This window comes from Parasteatoda tepidariorum, chromosome 7, assembly GCF_982258835.1.
Source record: "Parasteatoda tepidariorum strain Cologne lab strain chromosome 7, Ptep-v5.0, whole genome shotgun sequence".
Taxonomy (NCBI): Eukaryota; Metazoa; Arthropoda; class Arachnida; order Araneae; family Theridiidae; genus Parasteatoda; species Parasteatoda tepidariorum.
Window position 1 is genome coordinate 8,633,235 of NC_141761.1, and position 26,628 is coordinate 8,659,862.

Genomic DNA, 26,628 nt, shown 5'->3' on the forward strand with positions numbered 1-26,628 from the left:
TGTCGTAAATAAGAATCATAATATACGATATTTAAATAGCTTAAATAAGAATCGCAATGTGCAACTTTTAAATCAGGTAAATACGAAAATCGATGATTGATATTAAAATCGCGTGAATAAAAATCGAGATCTGAATTACGAAAATACGAGCTATCCAGCCGACGGATAAAAAATATGGAAAATCTTATTTTCTGTGCGTGAAATCGGAGAAAATAGCTAAAATAAGTGAAAATGCGAAAGGGTTAGCAGCTAGGGCGTAGATTGAATTTTCTGTTTATCTTTGAAACTCGTAAATAAATATAATTATTTTACTTCAATGACTGAATTTAAAAAAAACGGGATATTGATTTTAAAAAAAACGAAACTTTTAGAGAATCGGAGTTTTTGATAAAAAGGCTGAAATTCGAGAGACAAAAAAAATCTCATCCCTGTATAAAGGTCAACCAGTTTTATCCCAAGGAAATGATTTTTAGAGAAACTTCAGAGGGAGGAAAAGGGACTTCAACAATTTCCCTTCACGGAAAATTAAATTTCTCATAAAACATTTTAACTTGGGCAAAAAAAAATTTCAGCGGAAATTAGCGAAAAAAATGGAAAAATCTGAAAAAAAGCGGAAATCCGCGAATCCGCGGAAGAATCTCATCCCTGATTCACATAAATAGCAGAAAATTTATTTAAAAAGATGTTTATTAAAAAAAAAAAAATTATAAGAAAACCAGGCTTTATCTTCTTCAAAAAAAAATTTTTTTTTTGGTTTTGACCTTGTTTTAAACGGACAAACTATGATTCATGAAAGAAATTAAGGGAAATATACTAATGAACAAAACAAATTGCTATTAAACAACTGAAAACAGAATTTTATTATTTTTTTTAAATGATCTTGAAATGAAAATTTACTGTAGACAGGTAAATAAAATATATATGGGTAATTAAATAAAATATAAACTTAAGGGTAAAAAAAAAATTTACACTCAGAGGTAGCTAAATAATAAATCACTGCGTGCCGAGGCCATTTAAAATAACTTAATTTTAAAGCAAACGTAGGAAGTTAAATTTACATTAAAGATGGCATTTACATAAATTAATGACACAAAAGTGATAGCGAAAACAAAGCGACAAAGAACAGCCGATCCACACAAATGATTATACATAGGTAGTTCTAAATTAAATTTTTTAAAATACAGAACATCTGAGTCCCAGTTGTTGTTGGTTTACGTCCCACTAGATCTGAACTATGGACTATTAGCGACAATCTGGGAAACATAGCAGAAGATGATCCGAAGACATGCCATCACCACTTTTCATCCTCTGGAGAGGGGATGACCTCTGCTTCGGTAGCCTGATGACATGCGAAGTCAATCACTTTGCTTAAAACAGTTTAACGAGGACCGATACAGCACACTCTCGGTCCCTTTGTATGCTGATCAAAGAGGTTACTCACCCGCACACTGACCGCAGCCAGTGATGCTTGACTTCAGTGTTCTATTGGGATCTTGATGATTAGTCAGTTCACTGCGGGACTCTCAGTGCATTTGCAGCTATGCAAAACAATAGTTATGAAGCCCCAACGTTATCACAGCCATTAGGATGAAGTCTATTAAGGCCTATTTAATCCTAAAAATAAAATATATTATTAATAAAATATATAATAAAATAAATATATGTTGTGGGAAACTATCAACAGTTTGAAATTTCTAACTTTTTGGATTGATTAAATAGATCGGCATCATAAGAACTAAATACTGCAACAAACTTGATTAAAATTTATAAGGTTTATGCCAATATGGCAACAATCTTCGTAAACTGTTCTACAAATGTCACCCATATGCATGGGTGCCAAATTTGTCGAAATGTTAGGAATTAGCAAAATAATAATGAAAAAGTTTTTTTTATATTGAATTCCATGTGTTAAAAAAAAATTCTAATTTTATTATTCTAAGCTGAAGGTTTCGGTAGCGAATATTATAGAAATAAATAAGTTCTTCCGCGCGTTGCAGGGTGGCCACAGTCTGGAAAATTTTTAAAAGAGACGCCAATTACTTAATGAGGTTATTGTAAGTTTCAAAGGCTTTAATTTTAGAGAAATTTCAGGAATACAATTTGTCAACTGTAACATAAATTTACAAATATTTTTGGATGACAATTGCTACCAGCTTTTAAATTTTTCTGGAAAGTGGCTACACTTGGAAGGTTTCTCCACCCACCCCCCTTTTCCATGAGATGAAGCATTTAAAATTGAAATGTTTAAATTTAAAATTTACGTGCTTTCTGTGGACTGACAGCGAGATTTGTCTATCAGCTAAAAGAAATATCTTTTGGGCTTTGAGAATGTACTTTATTTAGGAATTTTTAGATAATTAATTTTTAGTATATTTTGTTAATTTCACAGTTTTTCTTATTATCTAATCTCAACATTTTACTCAGTATGTTGAATTTATTTACAAATGTTATAGCTTTTTTTTTTTTTTACAAAATTTTAATAAACAGTACTCCTAAATCATTATGGAGTAAGTTTTTAAATCTTTTGGATAGCGAGGAACAGGATAGTGAGGAAAAATCATTTTACATAGCTTATATTATAACAATGGTAAAAGTATACTTAATGTTTATAATAATTATTCTTAATGTTGCTGATAAAAATTACTTTACATGATATTTACTATTTTGGACAATGTATTTGTCAACAAAAAGAAAGTTAAGTTCCCTTTTATGTATAAGATGCATTGCAGTGTAATGATATTGATGTGTATGGTTTTAATTTTTTATGTTGATAGAAGTCAATGAAAACTGCATTTATCTAAAAACAGAGAGCTTTAAATGCAATTTTTTTAATAATATTTATTAATGCAAATAAATTCTAGGGAAGTTTCATTATTATATGTGTCCCGATTTCTCTTTTTTATTCTATGCAGCTGTCTCTTATCTCATAGCCTGTGTACCATAACATAAATTATGCAAACATAAAGTTTTATTTTTCCCCTTCAAGTTTATCAACCATATTAAGATCTCGGTACACACTAAAAGAATAGTACTCCCATTGGTCTACTAAATTTTTATTGTTTGGTGTGACTTTAAAAACTTATAATACTATAATTTTTGCCTGACTAAGTTCTACTAGATAACAGAAAAGTCTGAAGCATCGGAAACAGGCTTCCCCGACCCAGGGATGACTATTTCCACCAATCAGATAGCTTATTATAGTCACTACCTAGGCTTGTTATAAGAGTGAGAAAAGAATAAAAAAGCTAAAATACACATATCAACTCGTGAAAAAATAATTTTAAAAAAGTATGCAAAACTCATTTTCAAAATTTACATACTTATTTAAAGTCATAATTTGTGCACATTAACAGTCTAACAAACCAAAGATTATCATGATTAAATAGGATAACATAGTAAAGTAAAACAAAATAATGCAGAAATATTAAGAAAAATAGACACTAAAGATTTTTTTTTTTTATTCAGGAACTTTTTTCTGAAGTTTAAAAAGTTTGAAATTTTGTCCAGGGACAAGTCAGATGAATCTCTTGCCTGGCTATAAAAGAAATCAGCTATAAAACTGAAATGTTATGAATATATTACACCAAAGACCATAATAATCTTCATTTAGTAACAATCTTTAATAATTAAGAGTTTAAAAAAAAAAAAAGGATGGTAGATTTTGACTTGAAAATATTTCGTATTTCAAGCAAATTTTGCACTTAATACACAATAGAATTATTTATTTAATGGACAGAAAAAATTGAGAAAAATATTATAAAAACTTTAAAATGGCGAGCATAAATTATTAAATTGATCGCTAATTTTTGTAAAGATTTAAAAATTTTTTAGCTGAAGCAATGTAACAAAAGCAAAAGAAACATTAAATAAATTGTATGTGAAAACTAAAAACTAATCTATAAAAATAAACAGGCTTTAAATAAAATACTTTCTTCAACAAATAATTTGAATGAAATGCTTATTATTTTACCATACTTAGTCAAAAACTACAATTTAAAAGAAAAACAAAAATTTTAAATATAGAAATGTTTAATAAATATAAATTATTATATCTTCCTCTTACAAAGTAAATATTATGTTTAAAAGAAAAAGCCACAAAATACAAGTAAACAGCAAAAAAATAAGAAAGAATTACACCTGCATAAACAAATATTTTTGATGAAAAATGTAGACCTCCAACTTTTTTTTAACACATAAAAATTAAATAAAATAATTCAATTTCTTGCGCCTAGCTAACTGAAAAATACCTTGCTTTCGTACCCTCTTGTCCACCAATACCACAAGGATAAATAGATACAGAACCTCTGTTCATCATTCAGTGCACTTTAAAAAAAGTCATTTCAAACTATTTAACAGAGAATATGCTCTGAAAGAGAAGAGAAAAATGTTATAAAATTTCAACTAAACATCCATAGACAAGTATATAACAATGTTTTCGACTAAAGACATGACAACTTACTTCATTGAAATGAAGTAAATTTTCATGCCTGGGGAAAAAAATCAAAATTGAAGCAAAGAGGACAAGGTTTATTCACAGTGGAGAAAACGCTAAAGTCAAAGTTGGCACGCATTAGACAATTGACTGTTTTATCCAGATTTAACCACAGTTTTAACACTCATATCAGAAACCTAAAATTTTAGGTAAGAAAATACTTATTAGCTAATATGAATGTGAAGTAATTATAAATAAATAAACATAGAAAATAACAAGTGATCAACTATGATGTTCAATTGTTCTGACATTAACCCCCCTTTTAGTTTCGACAATCACTGTCAAAAATCTTAAGTTTTGGTGAAGAGGATGATTGATTATCAATAATAAATGTTGAATAATTATGACTAAATTTGCAAAATTGCAATTTATCTAATTTACTACTAGAAAAATATATAGAAATTGAAAAAAATTATGATTTTTTTTTTCCAGCACAAAGTGCAGTCACTGAAATATACAAAGTATAATAAATAAAGTTATGAAATAAAAAAAATAGAAGTAAATTTTGTTTCCTCCCCACAGATCTAATAAAATAAGTCAGAGTTTAACAGATGTAACAGTTGCTACAGTCAAATTTTTAATTTTCACTTCAAATCTATTGCAGTTTATTAGTAGTATATTTCATTTGAATTACCTATATGATAACTAAAATTTATTGAAAATAATCTATTTGATTAAATTTGTGTGAATACAATATTTTCATATTAAGTTATGCTGAAGCTACCAAATATTATACACTCATTTTTAAATTATTTTGCATACAAGCAATGGACAGATTTAGTTTTATCTTATGCTGAGCAAAGTGCTTCTTGTTAAAATTCTTAGTTGAACTATTTACGGAATTAGTTGCAAATCACAGTTTTTCAAATTTTTACATTTTATGCAGATTCTTAAAATAGAGATACTTAAAATAGAGATACAAAAAAAAAAAAAAAAAACCCAGAAATTTAGAATTACAGGCTTCTAAAGATCTGCAGTTTCATCAAAGCTAGTGAAATCACCGGAGTATTGGGAAATTTATTTTAATAACTGTACTAAATATTGTTATCAACTTGATAAAGCACTTTAACTGATTGATTGAAAAAAATTAATCAATTTATACGAGTAAATGATATAATGATTACATAGCAAAATTATTCTGTAAAATATATATAATTGTGCACTTTACAGTATAAAATTTTTTAGATTATTATTGCTAAATAAAATATGCAAGTTATTTTTTGGCATCGAATTATCGTTGAATAAACCAACTTAATAATTGTGGGCAAAAAATTTTCAATTCGACTAAAAAGTTCTTCAGATATGACGAAATATTCGAAATATAAAACTTAATCCATCTGATTTTGTACCTTAAAATGTCATCTGCACTAATTAATTGCCATGTTTGAGATCAACCTTTCAAACCATTAGGACTGAGTCAGAGAATGTGAAGATCTGATCATTAGATCAAAAATCATCCTGGGTGGTCTGCTTATTTTTTTCACGCTGCACACATAAGCATGAAAAACAAATAATGTGAATTACAAAAAAAAAATTCACACGTTAAGATTATACAATTATTAGTGACAACTTTAGTTTTAATTAAGCTAAGAAATCTGTCTAAATTGTACCATCAATATTCAGACGAATAACAACTACCAACTCAGCAATTAGAACAATAGTAATTATCTGTAATGTAAACTCAACAGTCTAATATATCAAACATAATAACCTTAAAATATAAATAATACATTAGTCATTAAGAAAGCAAATAAATTATTTTAGATACATTTTTAATATATGATGTATAATATGAATAATAATTATATTAGTAATTATAATGCAAATATTATGCATGATTGAAATAATTATGTAGATGGATGTTTAATAAAATATCTTCAATGACAAAAAAGAAACTTGTCACTGGTTTTTATAAGTTTTTGCCACATTTTGACAAACAGTTTACCATACTTTTCGACAGGTTTTTGACATGTCGTGTCAAAACCAGCTTTTGATGCAAAAACTAAAACCCTGGATAGTAAATGAAATCTCTCCTCATACTGCTTAAAGTTCCTTAAGGGAATTCCAAAGATACGAGGGATTTCTTCAACGAGGTCCATTCTTCATAGTATTATAAAATTAGAATCTTATTTTTCGAAGTTTATTGAAAGAAAAAAAAATTTAAATTTTATTCTCGAATTCACATTTCGTGTGTTTTGATTACGCCGTTTCCGACCTTCTATTTCTGTTACATGACTTCTTTAATTTTAAAATATTTGCTCAGCCTGGTGCAGTAGAGCAACTAGCTATTCCGTTATTTAATCTAAAGGGACATTCTCACTGTACGAAAAAAATTCGCTAATGGGAACTCTCAAAAATGTGGAGCAAAATCAGAGCAAATTTTCAAAAAAATTTCTTTTTTTCTTCTTCCCATTAGTTTGCATTTTATTATTTTTTTCAACTTGTTTTTCTATATTTAAGAGGGTCCTACATATAATAAATATATTTTTCCAATTGAGAAAATGGCAGGTTCCAATCCCAGCTTCATAAACTTTTCAAAAAAATTTCTTTTTCTTCCGATTATTTTGCATTATATTATTTTTTTCAATGTGTTTTTCCATATTTTAGTGGGTCTTGCATATAGGAAATAATTTTTTTTAAATTGGTAAAATGGCGAATAATGGGTGAAAACTGGAAAAATCCAGGAAAATTGACTTATTTCCATTGTTGTAAATTATTTTTACAATATATTCAACAGTTTCTCATGCGTAATGTGTTCTATAAGTAGAATCCTGCATCTTTCTTTGTTAAAGAACGCATAATGGAATAATATTAAAAAAATAAATAATAAAATAAAATGGCGGGCGGGGGTTCGAATTTCGAAGCCGTTTAACTCTCCTTAATATCAAGTTATAATTTTCAAACTCGGACCCTAAGTAGGGGTCAATGGTCAAAACATGTCCGCTGGAGCAAATTTTTATATGTTAATTAGGGGGTGCAGGGGACCCCTCAAAGTTCTATTGCATAGCTGACCGTCAGAGGTCCTTTGAAGCGAAATCGTGACTGCCTTCTAGTGTGCGAGTGGATTGGTGGTCAAGACACCGGAGTAGTAAATGACGGCTGGGGCGAGGGGGCGCTGGTTCGAATCCAAGCTTAATCAACTTTTTAAAAAAAAAAATTTTTTTCTTCCGATTATTTTGCATTATATTATTTTTTCAATGTGTTTTTCCATATTTTAGTGGGTCCTACATAAAGGAAATAATTTTTTTAAATTGGTAAAATTTCGAATAATGTGTAAAAACTGGAAAAATCCATAAAAACTGGCTTATTTTCATTGTTTTAAATTATTTTTACAATATATTCGAGAGTTTATGTTGCGAAAGGTGTGCTATAAGTAGAATCTTGCATCTTTCTTTGTTAAAGAACGCATAATGGAATAATAATAAAATAAAAAATAAATGTCGGACTGGGGTTCGAATTTCGAAGCCGTCTAACTCTCCTTAATATTAAGTTATAATTTTCAAACAAGGACCCTAAGTAGGGGTCAATGTTCAAAACATGTCTGCTGGAGCAAATTTTTATATGTTAATTAGGGGGTGCAGGGGACCCCTCAAAATTTTATTGCATAGCTGACCGTCAGAGCTCTTTTGAAGCGAAATCGCGACTGCCTTCTAGTGTGCGAGTGGTCTGGTGGTCAAGACACCGGAGTGTTACCTGACGGCTAAGGCGAGGGGGCGCAGGTCGAATGCCAGCTTAATCAGCTTTTTAAAAAAATTTCTTTTTTTTTCTTCCGATTATTTTGCATTATATTATTTTTTCAATGCGTTTTTCCATATTTTAGTGGGTCCTACATAAAGGAAATAATTTTTTTAAATTGGTAAAATTTCAAATAAGGTGTAAAAACTGGAAAAATCCATAAAAACTGGCTTATTTTCATTGTTTTAAATTATTTTTACAATATATTCGAGAGTTTATGTTGCGAAAGGTGTGCTATAAGTAGAATCTTGCATCTTTCTTTGTTAAAGAACGCATAATGGAATAATAATAAAATAAAAAAAAATGTCGGACTGGGGTTCGAATTTCGAAGCCGTCTAACTCTCCTTAATATTAAGTTATAATTTTCAAACTCGGACCCTAAGTAGGGGTAAATGTTCAAAACATGTCTGCGGGAGCAAATTTTTATATGTTAATTAGGGGGTGCAGGGGACCCCTCAAAGTTTTATTGCATAGCTGACCGTCAGAGCTCTTTTGAAGCGAAATCGCGACTGCCTTCTAGTGTGCGAGTGGTCTGGTGGTCAAGACACCAGAGTAGTACCTGACGGCTAAGCCGAGGGGGCGCAGGTTCGAATGCCAGCTTAATCAGCTTTTTAAAAAAATTTCTTTTTTTTTCTTCCGATTATTTTGCATTATATTATTTTTTCAATGTGATTTTCCATATTTTAGGGGGTCCTACATAAAGGAAATAATTTTTTTAAATTGGTAAAATTTCGAATTATGTGGAAAAACTGGAAAAATCCATAAAAACTGGCTTATTTCATTGTTTTAAATTATTTTTACAATATATTCGAGATTTTATGTTGCGAAAGGTGTGCTGTAAGTAGAATCTTGCATCTTTCTTTGTTAAAGAACGCATAATGGAATAATAATAAAATAAAAAAAAAATGGCGAACTGGGGTTCGAATTTCGAAGCCGTCTAACTCTCCTTAATATTAAGTTATAATTTTCAAACTCGGATCCTAAGAAGGGGTCAATGTTCAAAACATGTCTGCTGGAGCAAATTTTTATATGTTAATTAGGGGGTGCAGGGGACCCCTCAAAGTTTTATTGTATAGCTGACCGTCAGAGCTCTTTTGAAGCGAAATCGCGACTGCCTTCTAGTGTGTGAGTGGTCTGGTGGTCAAGACACCGGAGTAGTACCTGACGGCTCAGGCGAGGGGGCGCAGGTTCGAATCCCAGCTTAATCAGCTTTTTTAAAAAATTTCTTTTTTTTCCTTCCAATTATTTTGCATTATATTATTTTTTCAATGTGTTTTTCCATATTTTAGTGGGTCCTACATAAAGGAAATAATTTTTTTAAATTGGTAAAATTTCGAATAATGTGTAAAAACTGGAAAAATCCATAAAAACTGGCTTATTTTCATTGTTTTAAATTATTTTTACAATATATTAGAGAGTTTATGTTGCGAAAGGTGTGCTATAAGTAGAATCTTGCATCTTTCTTTGTTAAAGAATGCATAATGGAATAATAATAAAATAAAAAAATGGCGGACTGGGGTTCGAATTTCGAAGCCGTCTAACTCTCCTTAATATTAAGTTATAATTTTCAAACTTGGACCCTAAGTAGGGGTCAATGTTCAAAACATGTCTGCTTTAGCAAATTTTTATATGTTAATTAGGGGCTGCAGGAGACCCCTCAAAGTTTTATTGCATAGCTGACCGTCAGAGCTCTTTTGAAGCGAAATCGCGACTGCCTTCTAGTGTGCGAGTGGTCTGGTGGTCAAGACACCGGAGTAGTACCTGACGGCTAAGGCGAGGGGCAGCAGGTTCGAATCCCAGTTTAATCAGCTTTTTAAAAAAATTTCTTTTTTTTTCTTCCGATTATTTTGCATTATATTATTTTTTCAATGCGTTTTTCCATATTTTAGTGGGTCCTACATAAAGGAAATAATTTTTTTAAATTGGTAAAATTTCGAATAATGTGTAAAAACTGGAAAAATCCATAAAAACTGGCTTATTTTCATTGTTTTAAATTATTTTTACAATATATTCGAGAGTTTATGTTGCGAAAGGTGTGCTATAAGTAGAATCTTGCATCTTTCTCTGTTAAAGAACGCATAATGGAATATTAATAAAATAAAAAAAATGGCGGACTGGGGTTCGAATTTCGAAGCCGTCTTACTCTCCTTAATATTAAGTTATAATTTTCAAACTCGGACCCTAAGTAGGGGTCAATGTTCAAAACATGTCCGCCGGAGCAAATTTTTATATGTTAATTAGGGGGTGAAGGGGACCACTCAAAGTTTTATTGCAAAGCTGACCGTCAGAGCTCTTTTGAAGCGAAATCGCGACTGCCTTCTAGTGTGTGAGTGGTCTGGTGGTCAAGACACCAGAGTAGTACCTGACGGCTAAGGCGAGGGTGCGCAGGTTCGAATCCCAGTTTAATCAGCTTTTTAAAAAAATTTCTTTTTTTTTCTTCCGATTATTTCGCATGATATTATTTTTTCAATGTGTTTTTCCATATTTTAGTGGGTCCTACATCAAGGAAATAATTTTTTCAAATTGGTAAAATTTCGAATAATGTGTAAAAACTGGAAAAATCCATAAAAACTGGCTTATTTTCATTGTTTTAAATTATTTTTACAATATATTCGAGAGTTTATGTTGCGAAAGGTGTGCTATAAGTAGAATCTTGTATCTTTCTTTGTTAAAGAATGCATAATGGAATAATAATAAAATAAAAAAAATGGCGGACTGGGGTTCGAATTTCGAAGCCGTCTAACTCTCCTTAATATTAAGTTATAATTTTCAAACTCGGACCCTAAGTAGGGGTCAATGTTCAAAACATGTCTGCGGGAGCAAATTTTTATATGTTAATTAGGGGGTGCAGGAGACCCCTCAAAGTTTTATTGCATAGCTGACCGTTAGAGCTCTTTTGAAGCGAAATCGCGACTGCCTTCTAGTGTGCGAGTGGTCTGGTGGTCAAGACACCGGAGTAGTACCTGACGGCTAAGGCGAGGGGCCGCAGGTTCGAATCCCTGTTTAATCAGCTTTTTAAAAAAATTTCTTTTTTTTTCTTCCGATTATTTTGCATTATATTATTTTTTCAATGCGTTTTTCCATATTTTAGTGGGTCCTACATAAAGGAAATAGTTTTTTTAAATTGGTAAAATTTCGAATAATGTGTAAAAACTGGAAAAATCCATAAAAACTGGCTTATTTTCATTGTTTTAAATTATTTTTACAATATATTCGAGAGTTTATGTTGCGAAAGGTGTGCTATAAGTAGAATCTTGCATCTTTCTCTGTTAAAGAACGCATAATGGAATATTAATAAAATAAAAAAAAATGGCGGACTGGGGTTCGAATTTCGAAGCCGTCTAACTCTCCTTAATATTAAGTTATAATTTTCAAACTCGGACCCTAAGTAGGGGTCAATGATCAAAACATGTCCGCCGGAGCAAATTTTTATATGTTAATTAGGGGGAGCAGGGGACCCCTCAAAGTTTTATTGAATAGCTGACCGTCAGAGCTCTTTTGAAGCGAAATCGCGACTGCCTTCTAGTGTGCGAGTGGTCTGGTGGTCAAGACACCGGAGTAGTACCTGACGGCTAAGGCGAGGGGGCGCAGGTTCGAATCCCAGTTTAATCAGCTTTTTAAAAAAATTTCTTTTTTTTTCTTCCGATTATTTTGCATTATATTATTTTTTCAATGCGTTTTTCCATATTTTAGTGGGTCCTACATAAAGGAAATAATTTTTTTAAATTGGTAAAATTTCGAATAATGTGTAAAAACTGGAAAAATCCATAAAAACTGGCTTATTTTCATTGTTTTAAATTATTTTTACAATATATTCGAGAGTTTATGTTGCGAAAGGTGTGCTATAAGTAGAATCTTGCATATTTCTCTGTTAAAGAACGCATAATGGAATATTAATAAAATAAAAAAAATGGCGGACTGGGGTTCGAATTTCGAAGCCGTCTAACTCTCCTTAATATTAAGTTATAATTTTCAAACTCGGACCCTACGTAGGGGTCAATGTTAAAAATATGTCTACTGGAGCAAATTTTTATATGTTAGTTAGGGGGTGCAGGGGACCCCTCAAAGTTTTATTGCATAGCTGACAATCAGAGCTCTTTTGAAGCGAAATCGCGTCTGCCTTCTAGTGTCCGAGTGGTCTGGTGGTCAAGACACCGGAGTAGTACCTGACGGCTAAGGCGAGGGGGCGCAGGTTCGAATCCCAGCTTAATCAGCTTTTTAAAAAAATTTCTTTTTTTTTTCTTCCGATTATTTTGCATTATATTATTTTTTCAATGTGTTTTTCCATATTTTAGAGGGTCCTACATAAAGCAAATAATTTTTTTAAATTGGTAAAATTTCGAATAATGTGTAAAAACTGGAAAAATCCATAAAAACTGGCTTATTTTCATTGTTTTAAATTATTTTTACAATATATTCGAGAGTTTATGTTGCGAAAGGTGTGCTATAAGTAGAATCTTGCATCTTTCTCTGTTAAAGAACGCATAATGGAATATTAATAAAATAAAAAAAAATGGCGGACTGGGGTTCGAACTTCGAAGCCGTCTAACTCTCCTTAATATTAAGTTATAATTTTCAAACTCGGACCCTAAGTAGGGGTCAATGTTCAAAACATGTCTGCCGAAGCAAATTTTTATATGTTAATTAGGGGGTGCAGGGGACCCCTCAAAGTTTTATTGAATAGCTGACCGTCAGAGCTCTTTTGAAGCGAAATCGCGACTGCCTTCAAGTGTGCGAGTGGTCTGGTGGTCAAGACACCGGAGTAGTACCTGACGGCTAAGGCGAGGGGGCGCAGATTCGAATCCCAGCTTAATCAGCTTTTTAAAAAAATTTCTTTTTTTTTCTTCCGATTATTTTGCATTATATTATTTTTTCAATGTGTTTTTCCATATTTTAGTGGGTCCTACATATAGGAAAAAATTTTTTAAATTGGTAAAATTTCGAATAATGTGTAAAAACTGGAAAAATCCATAAAAACTGGCTTATTTTCATTGTTTTAAATTATTTTTACAATATATTCGAGAGTTTATGTTACGAAAGGTGTGCTATAAGTAGAATCTTGCATCTTGCTTTGTTAAAGAACGCATAATGGAATAATAATAAAATAAAAAAAATGGCGGACTGGGGTTCGATCTTCGAAGTCGTCTAACTCTCCTTAATATTAAGTTATAATTTTCAAACTCGGACCCTAAGTAGGAGTTAATGTTCAAAACATGTCTGCTGGAGCAAATTTTTATATGTTAATAAGGGGGTGCAGGGGACCCCTCAAAGTTTTATTGCATAGCTGACCGTCAGAGTTCTTTTGAAGCGAAATCGCGACTGCCTTCTAGTGTGCGAGTGGTCTGGTGGTCATGACACCGGAGTAGTACCTGACGGCTAAGGCGAGGGGCCGCAGGTTCGAATCCCAGCTTAATCAGCTTTTTAAAAAAATTTCTTTTTTTTTCTTCCGATTATTTTGCATTATATTATTTTTTCAATGTGTTTTTCCATATTTTAGTGATTCCAACATAAAGGAAATAATTTTTTTAAATTGGTAAAATTTCGAATAAGGTGTAAAAACTGGAAAAATCCATAAAAACTGGCTTATTTTCATTGTTTTAAATTATTTTTACAATATATTCGAGAGTTTATGTTGCGAAAGGTGTGCTATAAGTAGAATCTTGCATCTTTCTTTGTTAAAGAACGCATAATGGAATAATAATAAAATAAAAAAAAATGGCGGACTGGGGTTCGAATTTCGAAGCCGTCTAACTCTCCTTAATATTAAGTTATAATTTTCAAACTCGGACCCTAAGTAGGGGTCAATGTTCAAAACATGTCTGCGGGAGCAAATTTTTATATGTTAATTAGGGGGTGCAGGGGACCCCTCAAAGTTTTATTGCATAGCTGACCGTTAGAGCTCTTTTGAAGCGAAATCGCAACTGCCTTCTAGTGTGCGAGTGGTCTGGTGGTCAAGACACCGGAGTAGTACCTGACGGCTAAGGCGAGGTGGCGCAGTTTCGAATCCCAGCTTAATCAGCTTTTTAAAAAAATTTCTTTTTTTTTCTTCTGATTATTTTGCATTATATTATTTTTTCAATGTGTTTTTCCATATTTTAGTGGGTCCTACATAAAGGAAATAATTTTTTTAAATTGGTAAAATTTCGAATTATGTGTAAAAACTGGAAAAATCCATAAAAACTGGCTTATTTTCATTGTTTTAAATTATTTTTACAATATATTCGAGAATTTATGTTGCGAAAGGTGTGCTATAAGTAGAATCTTGCATCTTTCTTTGTTAAAGAACGCATAATGGAATAATAATAAAATAAAAAATAAATGTCGGACTGGGGTTCGAATTTCGAAGCCGTCTAACTCTCCTTAATATTAAGTTATAATTTTCAAACTCGGACCCTAAGTAGGGGTCAATTTTCAAAACATGTCTGCTGGAGCAAATTTTTATATGTTAATTAGGGGGTGCAGGGGACCCCTCAAAGTTTTATTGCATAGCTGGCCGTCAGAGCTCTTTTGAAGCGAAATCGCGACTGCCTTCTAGTGTGCGAGTGGTCTGGTGGTCAAGACACCGGAGTAGTACCTGACGGCTAAGGCGAGGGGGCGCAGGTTCGAATCCCAGCTTAATCAGCTTTTTTAAAAAATTTCTTTTTTTTTCTTCCGATTATTTTGCATTATCTTATTTTTTCAATGTGTTTTTCCATATTTTAGTGGGTCCTACATAAAGGAAATAATTTTTTTAAATTGGTAAAATTTCGAATAATGTGTAAAAACTGGAAAAATCCATAAAAACTGGCTTATTTTCATTGTTTTAAATTATTTTTACAATATATTCGAGAGTTTATGTTGCGAAAGGTGTGCTATAACTAGAATCTTGCATCTTTCTTTGTTAAAGAACGCATAATGGAATAATAATAAAATAAAAAAAAATGGCGGACAGGGGTTCGAATTTCGAAGCCGTCTAACTCTCCTTAATATTAAGTTATAATTTTCAAACTCGGACCCTAAGTAGGGGTCAATGTTCAAAACATGTCTGCTGGAGCAAATTTTTATATGTTAATTAGGGGGTGCAGGGGACCCCTCAAAGTTTTATTGCATAGCTGACCGTCAGAGCTCTTTTGAAGCGAAATCGCGACTGCCTTCTAGTGTGCGAGTGGTCTGGTGGTCAAGACACCGAAATAGTACCTGACGGCTAAGGCGAGGGGGCGCATGTTCGAATCCCAGTTTAATCAGCTTTTTAAAAAAATTTCTTGTTTTTTCTTCCGATTATTTCGCATTATATTATTTTTTCAATGTGTTTTTCCATATTTTAGTGGGTCCTACATAAAGGAAATAATTTTTTTTAAATTGGTAAAATTTCGAATAATGTGTAAAAACTGGAAAAATCCAAAAAAACTGGCTTATTTTCATTGTTTTAAATTATTTTTACAATATATTCGAGAGTTTATGTTGCGAAAGGTGTGCTATAAGTAGAATCTTGCATCTTTCTTTGTTAAAGAACGCATAATGGAATAATAATAAAATTAAAAAAAATGGCGGACTGGGGGTCGAATTTCGAAGCCGTCTAACTCTCCTTAATATTAAGTTATAATTTTCAAACTCGGACCCTAAGTAGGGGTCAATGTTCAAAACATGTCTGCTGGAGCAAATTTTTATATGTTAATTAGGGGGTGCAGGGGACCCCTCAAAGTTTTATTGCATAGCTGACCGTCAGAGCTCTTATGAAGCGAAATCGCGACTGCCTTCTAGTGTGCGAGTGGTCTGGTGGTTGAGAAACCGGAGTAGTACCTGACGGCTAAGGCGAGGGGGCGCAGGTTCAAATCCCAGCTTAATCAGCTTTTTTAAAAAATTTCTTTTTTTTTCTTCCAATTATTTTGCATTATATTATTTTTTCAATGTGTTTTTCCATATTTTAGTGGGTCCAACATAAAGGAAATAATTTTTTTAAATTGGTAAAATTTCGAATAAGGTGTAAAAACTGGAAAAATCCATAAAAACTGGCTTATTTTCATTGTTTTAAATTATTTTTACAATATATTCGAGAGTTTATGTTGCGAAAGGTGTGCTATAAGTAGAATCTTGCATCTTTCTTTGTTAAAGAACGCATAATGGAATAATAATAAAATTAAAAAAAATGGCGAACTGGGGTTCGAATTTCGAAGCCGTCTAACTCTCCTTAATATTAAGTTATAATTTTCAAACTCGGATCCTAAGAAGGGGTCAATGTTCAAAACATGTCTGCTGGAGCAAATTTTTATATGTTAATTAGGGGGTGCAGGGGACCCCTCATAGTTTTATTGTATAGCTGACCGTCAGAGCTCTTTTGAAGCGAAATCGCGACTGCCTTCTAGGGTGCGAGGGGTCTGGTGGTCAAGACACCAGAGTAGTACCTGACGGCTAAGCCGAGGGGGCGCAGGTTCGAATCCCAGCTTAATCAGCTTTTTAAAAAAATTTCTTTTTTTTCTTCCGATTATTTTGCATTATATTATTTTTTCAATGTGTTTTTCCATATTTTAGTGGGTCCTACATAAAGGAAATAATTTTTTTAAATTGGTAAAATTTCGAATTATGTGTAAAAACTGGAAAAATCCATAAAAACTGGCTTATTTTCATTGTTTTAAATTATTTTTACAATATATTCGAGAATTTATGTTGCGAAAGGTGTGCTATAAGTAGAATCTTGCATCTTTCTTTGTTAAAGAACGCATAATGGAATAATAATAAAATAAAAAATAAATGTCGGACTGGGGTTCGAATTTCGAAGCCGTCTAACTCTCCTTAATATTAAGTTATAATTTTCAAACTCGGACCCTAAGTAGGGGTCAATTTTCAAAACATGTCTGCTGGAGCAAATTTTTATATGTTAATTAGGGGGTGCAGGGGACCCCTCAAAGTTTTATTGCATAGCTGGCCGTCAGAGCTCTTTTGAAGCGAAATCGCGACTGCCTTCTAGTGTGCGAGTGGTCTGGTGGTCAAGACACCGGAGTAGTACCTGACGGCTAAGGCGAGGGGGCGCAGGTTCGAATCCCAGCTTAATCAGCTTTTTTAAAAAATTTCTTTTTTTTTCTTCCGATTATTTTGCATTATCTTATTTTTTCAATGTGTTTTTCCATATTTTAGTGGGTCCTACATAAAGGAAATAATTTTTTTAAATTGGTAAAATTTCGAATAATGTGTAAAAACTGGAAAAATCCATAAAAACTGGCTTATTTTCATTGTTTTAAATTATTTTTACAATATATTCGAGAGTTTATGTTGCGAAAGGTGTGCTATAACTAGAATCTTGCATCTTTCTTTGTTAAAGAACGCATAATGGAATAATAATAAAATAAAAAAAAATGGCGGACAGGGGTTCGAATTTCGAAGTCGTCTAACTCTCCTTAATATTAAGTTATAATTTTCAAACTCGGACCCTAAGTAGGGGTCAATGTTCAAAACATGTCTGCTGGAGCAAATTTTTATATGTTAATTAGGGGGTGCAGGGGGCCCCTCAAAGTTTTATTGCATAGCTGACCGTCAGAGCTCTTATGAAGCGAAATCGCGACTGCCTTCTAGTGTGCGAGTGGTCTGGTGGTTGAGACACCGGAGTAGTACCTGACGGCTAAGGCGAGGGGGCGCAGGTTCGAATCCCAGCTTAATCAGCTTTTTTAAAAAATTTCTTTTTTTTTCTTCTGATTATTTTGCATTATATTATTTTTTCAATGTGTTTTTCCATATTTTAGTGGGTCCTACATAAAGGAAATAATTTTATTAAATTGGTAAAATTTCGAATAATGTGTAAAAACTGGAAAAATCCATAAAAACTGCCTTATTTTCATTGTTTTAAATTATTTTTACAATATATTCGAGAGTTCATGTTGCGAAAGGTGTGCTATAAGTAGAATCTTGCATCTTTCTTTGTTAAAGAACGCATAATGGAATAATAATAAAATAAAAAAATGGCGGACTGGGGTTCGAATTTCGAAGCCGTCCAACTCTCCTTAATATTAAGTTATAATTTTCAATCTCGGACCCTAAGTAGGGGTCAATGTTCAAAACATGTCAGCGGGAGCAAATTTTTATATGTTAATTAGGGGGTGCAGGGGACCCCTCAAAGTTTTATTGCATAGCTGACCGTCAGAGCTCTTTTGAAGCGAAATCGCGACTGCCTTCTAGTGTGTGAGTGGTCTGGTGGTCAAGACACCGGAGTAGTACCTGACGGCTCAGGCGAGGGGGCGCAGGTTCGAATTCCAGCTTAATCAGCTTTTTTAAAAAATTTCTTTTTTTTCCTTCCAATTATTTTGCATTATATTATTTTTTCAATGTGTTTTTCCATATTTTAGTGGGTCCTACATAAAGGAAATAATTTTTTTAAATTGGTAAAATTTCGAATAATGTGTAAAAACTGGAAAAATCCATAAAAACTGCCTTATTTTCATTGTTTTAAATTATTTTTACAATATATTCGAGAGTTTATGTTGCGAAAGGTGTGCTATAAGTAGAATCTTGCATCTTTCTTTGTTAAAGAACGCATAATGGAATAATAATAAAATAAAAAAATGGCGGACTGGGGTTCGAATTTCGAAGCCGTCCAACTCTCCTTAATATTAAGTTATAATTTTCAATCTCGGACCCTAAGTAGGGGTCAATGTTCAAAACATGTCAGCGGGAGCAAATTTTTATATGTTAATTAGGGGGTGCAGGGGACCCCCTCAAAGTTTTATTGCATAGCTGACCGTCAGAGCTCTTTTGAAGCGAAATCGCGACTGCCTTCTAGTGTGTGAGTGGTCTGGTGGTCAAGACACCGGAGTAGTACCTGACGGCTCAGGCGAGGGGGCGCAGGTTCGAATCCCAGCTTAATCAGCTTTTTTAAAAAATTTCTTTTTTTTCCTTCCAATTATTTTGCATTATATTATTTTTTCAATGTGTTTTTCCATATTTTAGTGGGTCCTACATAAAGGAAATAATTTTTTTAAATTCGTAAAATTTCGAATAATGTGTAAAAACGGGAAAAATCCATAAAAACTGGCTTATTTTCATTGTTTTAAATTATTTTTACTGTATATTAGAGAGTTTATGTTGCGAAAGGTGTGCTATAAGTAGAATCTTGCATCTTTCTTTGTTAAAGAATGCATAATGGAATAATAATAAAATAAAAAAAATGGCGGACTGGGGTTCGAATTTCGAAGCCGTCTAACTCTCCTTAATATTAAGTTATAATTTTCAAACTCGGACCCTAAGTAGGGGTCAATGTTCAAAACATGTCTGCTTTAGCAAATTTTTATATGTTAATTAGGGGGTGCAGGAGACCCCTCAAAGTTTTATTGCATAGCTGACCGTCAGAGCTCTTTTGAAGCGAAATCGCGACTGCCTTCTAGTGTTCGAGTGGTCTGGTGGTCAAGACACCGGAGTAGTACCTGACGGCTAAGGCGAGGGGCAGCAGGTTCGAATCCCAGTTTAATCAGCTTTCTAAAAAAAATTTTTTTTTTTCTTCCGATTATTTTGCATTATATTATTTTTTCAATGTGTTTTTCCATTATTTAGTGGGACCTACATAAAGGAAATAATTTTTTTAAATTGGTAAAATTTCGAATAATGTGTAAAAACTGGAAAAATCCATAAAAACTGGCTTATTTTCATTGTGTTTAATTATTTTTACAATATATTCGAGAGTTTATGTTGCGAAAGGTGTGCTATAAGTAGAATCTTGCATCTTTCTCTGTTAAAGAACGCATAATGGAATATTAATAAAATAAAAAAAAATGGCGGACTGGGGTTCGAATTTCGAAGCCGTCTTACTCTCCTTAATATTAAGTTATAATTTTCAAACTCGGACCCTAAGTAGGGGTCAATGTTCAAAACATGTCCGCCGGAGCAAATTTTTATATGTTAATTAGGGGGTGAAGGGGACCCCTCAAAGTTTTATTGCATAGCTGACCGTCAGAGCTCTTTTGAAGCGAAATCGCGACTGCCTTCTAGTGTGCGAGTGGTCTGGTGGTCAAGACACCAGAGTAGTACCTGACGGCTAAGGCGAGGGGGCGCAGGTTCGAATCCCAGTTTAATCAACTTTTTAAAAAAATTTCTTTTTTTTTCTTCCGATTATTTCGCATGATATTATTTTTTCAATGTGTTTTTCCATATTTTAGTGGGTCCTACATCAAGGAAATAATTTTTTCAAATTGGTAAAATTTCGAATAATGTGTAAAAACTGGAAAAATCCATAAAAACTGGCTTATTTTCATTGTTTTAAATTATTTTTACAATATATTCGAGAGTTTATGTTGCGAAAGGTGTGCTATAAGTAGAATCTTGCATCTTTCTCTGTTAAAGAACGCATAATGGAATATTAATAAAATAAAAAAAAATGGCGGACTGGGGTTCGAATTTCGAAGCCGTCTAACTCTCCTTAATATTAAGTTATAATTTTCAAACTCGGACCCTAAGTAGGGGTCAATGATCAAAACATGTCCGCCGGAGCAAATTTTTATATGTTAATTAGGGGGTGCAGGGGACCCCTCAAAGTTTTATTGCATAGCTGACCGTCAGAGCTCTTTTGAAGCGAAATCGCCACTGCCTTCTAGTGTGCGAGTGGTCTGGTGGTCAAGACACCAGAGTAGTACCTGACGGCTAAGGCGAGGGGGCGCAGGTTCGAATCCCAGTTTAATCAGCTTTTTAAAAAAATTTCTTTTTTTTTCTTCCGATTATTTCGCATTATATTATTTTTTCAATGTGTTTTTCCATATTTTAGTGGGTCCTACATCAAGGAAATAATTTTTTCAAATTGGTAAAATTTCGAATAATGTGTAAAAACTGGAAAAATCCATAAAAACTGGCTTATTTTCTTTGTTTTAAATTATTTTTACAATATATTCGAGAGTTTATGTTGCGAAAGGTGTGCTATAAGTAGAATCTTGCATCTTTCTCTGTTAAAGAACGCATAATGGAATATTAATAAAATAAAAAAAAAATGGTGGACTGGGGTTCGAATTTCGAAGCCGTCTAACTCTCCTTAATATTAAGTTATAATTTTCAAACTCGGACCCTAAGTAGGGGTCAATGTTCAAAACATGTCTGCTGGAGCAAATTTTTATATGTTAATTAGGGGGTGCAGGGGACCCCTCAAAGTTTTATTGCATAGCTGACCGTCAGAGCTCTTTTGAAGCGAAATCGCAACTGCCTTCTAGTGTGCGAGTGGTCTGGTGGTCAAGACACCGGAGTAGTACCTGACGGCTAAGGCGCGGTGGCGCAGTTTCGAATCCCAGCTTAATCAGCTTTTTAAAAAAATTTCTTTTTTTTTCTTCTGATTATTTTGCATTATATTATTTTTTCAATGTGTTCTTCCATATTTTAGTGGGTCCTACATAAAGGAAATAATTTTTTAAATTGGTAAATTTCGAATAATGTGTAAAAACTGGAAAAATCCATAAAAACTGGCTTATTTTCATTGTTTTAAATTATTTTTACTATATATTCGAGAGTTTATGTTGCGAAAGGTGTGCTATAAGTAGAATCTTGCATCTTTCTTTGTTAAAGAACGCATAATGGAATAATAATAATAAAAAAAAAAATGGCGGACTGGGGTTCAAATTTCGAAGCCGTCTAACTCTCCTTAATATTAAGTTATAATTTTCAAACTCGGACCCTAAGTAGGGGTCAATGTTCAAAACATGTCCGCCGGAGCAAATTTTTATATGTTAATTAGGGGGTGCAGGGGACCCCTCAAAGTTTTATAGCATAGCTGACCGTCAGAGCTCTTTTGAAGCGAAATCGCGACTGCCTTCTAGTGTGCGAGTGGTCTGGTGGTCAAGACAGCAGAGTAGTACCTGACGGCTAAGGCGAGGGGGCGCAGGTTTGAATCCCAGTTTAATCAGCTTTTTAAAATAATTTCTTTTTTTTTCTTCCGATTATTTCGCATTATATTATTTTTTCAATGTGTTTTTCCATATTTTAGTGGGTCCTACATCAAGGAAATAATTTTTTTAAATTGGTAAAATTTCGAATAATGTGTAAAAACTGGAAAAATCCATAAAAACTGGCTTATTTTCATTGTTTTAAATTATTTTTACAATATATTCGAGAGTTTATGTTGCGAAAGGTGTGCTATAAGTAGAATCTTGCATCTTTCTTTGTTAAAGAACGCATAATGGAATAATAATAAAATTAAAAAAAATGGCGAACTGGGGGTCGAATTTCGAAGCCGTCTAACTCTCCTTAATATTAAGTTATAATTTTCAAACTCGGACCCTAAGTAGGGGTAAATGTTCAAAACATGTCTGCTGGAGCAAATTTTTATATGTTAATTAGGGGGTGCAGGGGACCCCTCAAAGTTTTATTGCATAGCTGACCGTCAGAGCTCTTTTGAAGCGAAATCGCGACTGCCTTCTAGTGTGCGAGTGGTCTGGTTGTCAAGACACCGGAGTAGTACCTGACGGCTAAGGCGAGGGGGCGCAGATTCGAATCCCAGCTTAATCAGCTTTTTAAAAAAATTTCTTTTTTTTTCTTCCGATTATTTTGCATTATATTATTTTTTCAATGTGTTTTTCCATATTTTAGTGGGTCCTACATATAGGAAAATTTTTTTTTAAATTGGTAAAATTTCGAATAATGTGTAAAAACTGGAAAAATCCATAAAAACTGGCTTATTTTCATTGTTTTAAATTATTTTTACAGTATATTCGAGAGTTTATGTTGCGAAAGGTGTGCTATAAGTAGAATCTTGCGAAAGGGACAACGCATAAAGAACGCATAATGGAATAATAATAAAATAAAAAAAAAATATCGGACTGGGGTTCGAATTTCGAAGCCGTCTAACTCTCCTTAATATTAAGTTATATTTTTCAAACTCGGACCCTAAGTAGGGGTCAATGTTCAAAACATGTCTGCTGGAGCAAATTTTTATATGTTAATTAGGGGGTGCAGGGGACCCCTCAAAGTTTTATTGCATAGCTGACCGTCAGAGCTCTTTTGAAGCGAAATCGCGACTGCCTTCTAGTGTGCGAGTGGTCTGGTGGTCAAGACACCGGAGTAGTACCTGACTGCTAAGGCGAGGGGGTGCAGGTTCGAATCCCAGCTTGATCAGCTTTTTTAAAAAATTTCTTTTTTTTTCTTCCAATTATTTTGCATTATATTATTTTTTCAATGTGTTTTTCCATATTTTAGTGGGTCCTACATAAAGGAAATAATTTTTTTAAATTGGTAAAATTTCGAATAATGTGTAAAAACTGGAAAAATCCATAAAACTGGCTTATTTTCATTGTTTTAAATTATTTTTACCATATATTCGAGAGTTTATGATGCGAAAGGTGTGCTATAAGTAGAATCTTGCATCTTTCTTTGTTAAAGAACGCATAATGGAATAATAATAAAATTAAAAAAAAATGGCGGTCAGGGGTTCGAATTTCGAAGCCGTCTAATTCTCCTTAATATTAAGTTATTATTTTCAAACTCGGACCCTAGGTAGAGGTCAATATTCAAAACATGTGTGCTGGAGCAAATTTTTGTATGTTAACTAGGGGGTGCAGGGGACCCCTCAAAGTTTTATTGTATAGCTGACAGTCAGAGCTCTTTTGAAGCGAAATTGCGACTGCCTTCTAGTGTGCGAGTGGTCTGGTGGTCAAGACACCGGAGTAGTACCTGACGGCTAAGGCGAGGGGGCGCAGGTTCGAATCCCAGATTAATCAGCTTTTTTAAAAAATTTCTTTTTTTTTCTTCCTTTTATTTTGCATTATATTATTTTTTCAATGTGTTTTTCCATATTTTAGTGGGTCCTACATAAAGGAAATAATTTTTTTAAATTGGTAAAGTTTCGAATAATGTGTAAAAACTGGAAAAATCCATAAAAACTGGCTTATTTTCATTGTTTTAAATTATTTTTACAATATATTCGAGAGTTTATGTTGCGAAAGGTGTGCTATAAGTAGAATCTTGCATCTTTCTTTGTTAAAGAACGCATAATGGAATAATAATAAAATAAAAAAAAATGGCGGACTGGGGTTCGAATTTCGAAGCCGTCTAACTCTCCTTAATATTAAGTTATAATTTTCAAACTCGGACCCTAAGTAGGGGTCAATGTTCAAAACATGTCTGCGGGAGCAAATTCTTATATGTTAATTAGGGGGTGCCGGGGACCCCTCAAAGTTTTATTGCATTGTTGACCGTCAGAGCTCTTTTGAAGCGAAATCGCGACTGTCTTCTAGTGTGCGAGTGGTCTGGTGGTCAAGACACCGGAGTAGTACCTGACGGCTAAGCGAGGAGGCGCAGATTCGAATCCCAGCTTAATCAGCTGTTTAAAAAAATTTCTTTTTTTTTCTTCCGATTATTTTTTCAATGTGTTTTTCCATATTTTAGTGGGTCCTACATATAGGAAAAAATTTTTTTAAATTGGTAAAATTTCGAATAATGTGTAAAAACTGGAAAAATCCATAAAAACTGGCTTATTTTCATTGTTTTAAATTATTTTTACAATATATTCGAGAGTTTATGTTGCGAAAGGGGTGCTATAAGTAGAATCTTGCATCTTTCTTTGTTAAAGAACGCATAATGGAATAATAATAAAATTTAAAAAAATGGCGGACTGGGGGCCGAATTTCGAAGCCGTCTAACTCTCCTTAATATTAAGTTATAATTTTCAAACTCGGACCCTAAGTAGGGGTCAATGTTCAAAACATGTCTGCCGGAGCAAATTTTTATATGTTAATTAGGGGGTGCAGGGGACCCCTCAAAGTTTTATTGCATAGCTGACCGTCAGAGCTCATTTGAAGCGACATCGCGACTGTCTTCTAGTGTGCGAGTGATCTGGTGGTCAAGACACCGGAGTAGTACCTGACGGCTAAGCGAGGGGGCGCAGATTCGAATCCCAGCTTAATCAGCTTTTTAAAAAAATTTCTTTTTTTTTCTTCCGATTATTTTGCATTATATTATTTTTTCAATGTGTTTTTCCATATTTTAGTGGGTCCTACATAAAGGAAAATTTTTTTTAAATTGGTAAAATTTCGAATAATGTGTAAAAACTGGAAAAATCCATAAAAACTGGCTTATTTTCATTGTTTTAAATTATTTTTAAAATATATTCGAGAGTTTATGTTGCGCAAGGTGTGCTATAAGTAGAATCTTGCATCTTTCTTTGTTAAAGAACGCATAATGGAATAATAATAAAATTAAAAAAAATGGCGGACTGGGGTTCGAATTTCGAAGCCGTTTAACTCTCCTTAATATTAAGTTATAATTTTCAAACTCGGACCCTAAGTAGGGGTCAATGTTCAAAACATGTCTGCGGGAGCAAATTCTTATATGTTAATTAGGGGGTGCCGGGGACCCCTCAAAGTTTTATTGCATTGTTGACCGTCAGAGCTCTTTTGAAGCGAAATCGCAACTGCCTTCTAGTGTGTGAGGGGTCTGGTGGTAAAGACACCGGAGTAGTACCTGACGGCTAAGGCGAGGTGGCGCAGTTTCAAATCCCTGCTTAATCAGCTTTTTAAAAAAATTTCTTTTTTTTTCTTCTGATTATTTTGCATTATATTATTTTTTCAATGTGTTTTTCCATATTTTAGTGGGTCCTACATAAAGGAAATAATTTTTTTAAATTGGTAAAATTTCGAATAAGGTGTAAAAACTGGAAAAATCCATAAAAACTGGCTTATTTTCATTGTTTAAAATTATTTTTACAATATATTCGAGAGTTTATGTTGCGAAAGGTGTGCTATAAGTAGAATCTTGCATCTTTCTTTGTTAAAGAACGCATAATGGAATAATAATAAAATAAAAAAAAATGGCGGACTGGGGTTCGAATTTCGAAGCCGTCTAACTCTCCTTAATATTAAGTTATAATTTTCAAACTCGGACCCTAAGTAGGGGTCAATGTTCAAAACATGTCTGCGGGAGCAAATTCTTATATGTTAATTAGGGGGTGCCGGGGACCCCTCAAAGTTTTATTGCATTGTTGACCGTCAGAGCTCTTTTGAAGCGAAATCGCAACTGCCTTCTAGTGTGCGAGGGGTCTGGTGGTAAAGACACCGGAGTAGTACCTGACGGCTAAGGCGAGGTGGCGCAGTTTCGAATCCCAGCTTAATCAGCTTTTTAAAAAAATTTCTTTTTTTTTCTTCTGATTATTTTGCATTATATTATTTTTTCAATGTGTTTTTCCATATTTTAGTGGGTCCTACATAAAGGAAATAATTTTTTTAAATTGGTAAAATTTCGAATAATGTGTAAAAACTGGAAAAATCCATAAAACTGGCTTATTTTCATTGTTTTAAATTATTTTTACCATATATTCGAGAGTTTATGTTGCGAAAGGTGTGCTATAAGTAGAATCTTGCATCTTTCTTTGTTAAAGAACGCATAATGGAATAATAATAAAATAAAAAAAATGGCGGACTGGGGTTCGAATTTCGAAGCCGTCTAACTCTCCTTAATATTAAGTTATAATTTTC

At 33.1% G+C, this 26,628-nt stretch overlaps 2 protein-coding genes and 1 long non-coding RNA gene across 10 annotated transcripts in view; 1 reads left to right on the forward strand and 2 right to left on the reverse strand.

The window, feature by feature from the left end:
• Positions 1 to 6,675, reverse strand: part of LOC147806805 (tripartite motif-containing protein 26-like) — a 25,671-nt gene extending 18,996 nt beyond the window's left edge. The window contains exons 1-3 of one of the 4 annotated variants that reach the window (XM_087167238.1): positions 6,443 to 6,675; positions 4,248 to 4,366; positions 1,442 to 1,614 (exon numbers count right to left, since the gene is read on the reverse strand). The gene's annotated coding sequence lies outside the window, so the exon portion shown is untranslated. Of the gene's footprint in view, positions 1 to 1,441; positions 1,615 to 4,247; positions 4,418 to 4,459; positions 4,799 to 6,442 lie in introns of those variants that run through there. The other 3 variants (XM_087167240.1, XM_087167241.1, XM_087167239.1) reach the window with 3 other exon arrangements.
• The window catches only part of LOC107440777 (mitochondrial potassium channel ATP-binding subunit), a 546,992-nt gene that overhangs the window by 421,779 nt on the left and 98,585 nt on the right, over positions 1 to 26,628 (reverse strand). The gene's annotated exons all lie outside the window — the stretch shown is intronic.
• The window catches only part of LOC147806797 (uncharacterized), a 494,278-nt gene that overhangs the window by 420,894 nt on the left and 46,756 nt on the right, over positions 1 to 26,628 (forward strand). The gene's annotated exons all lie outside the window — the stretch shown is intronic.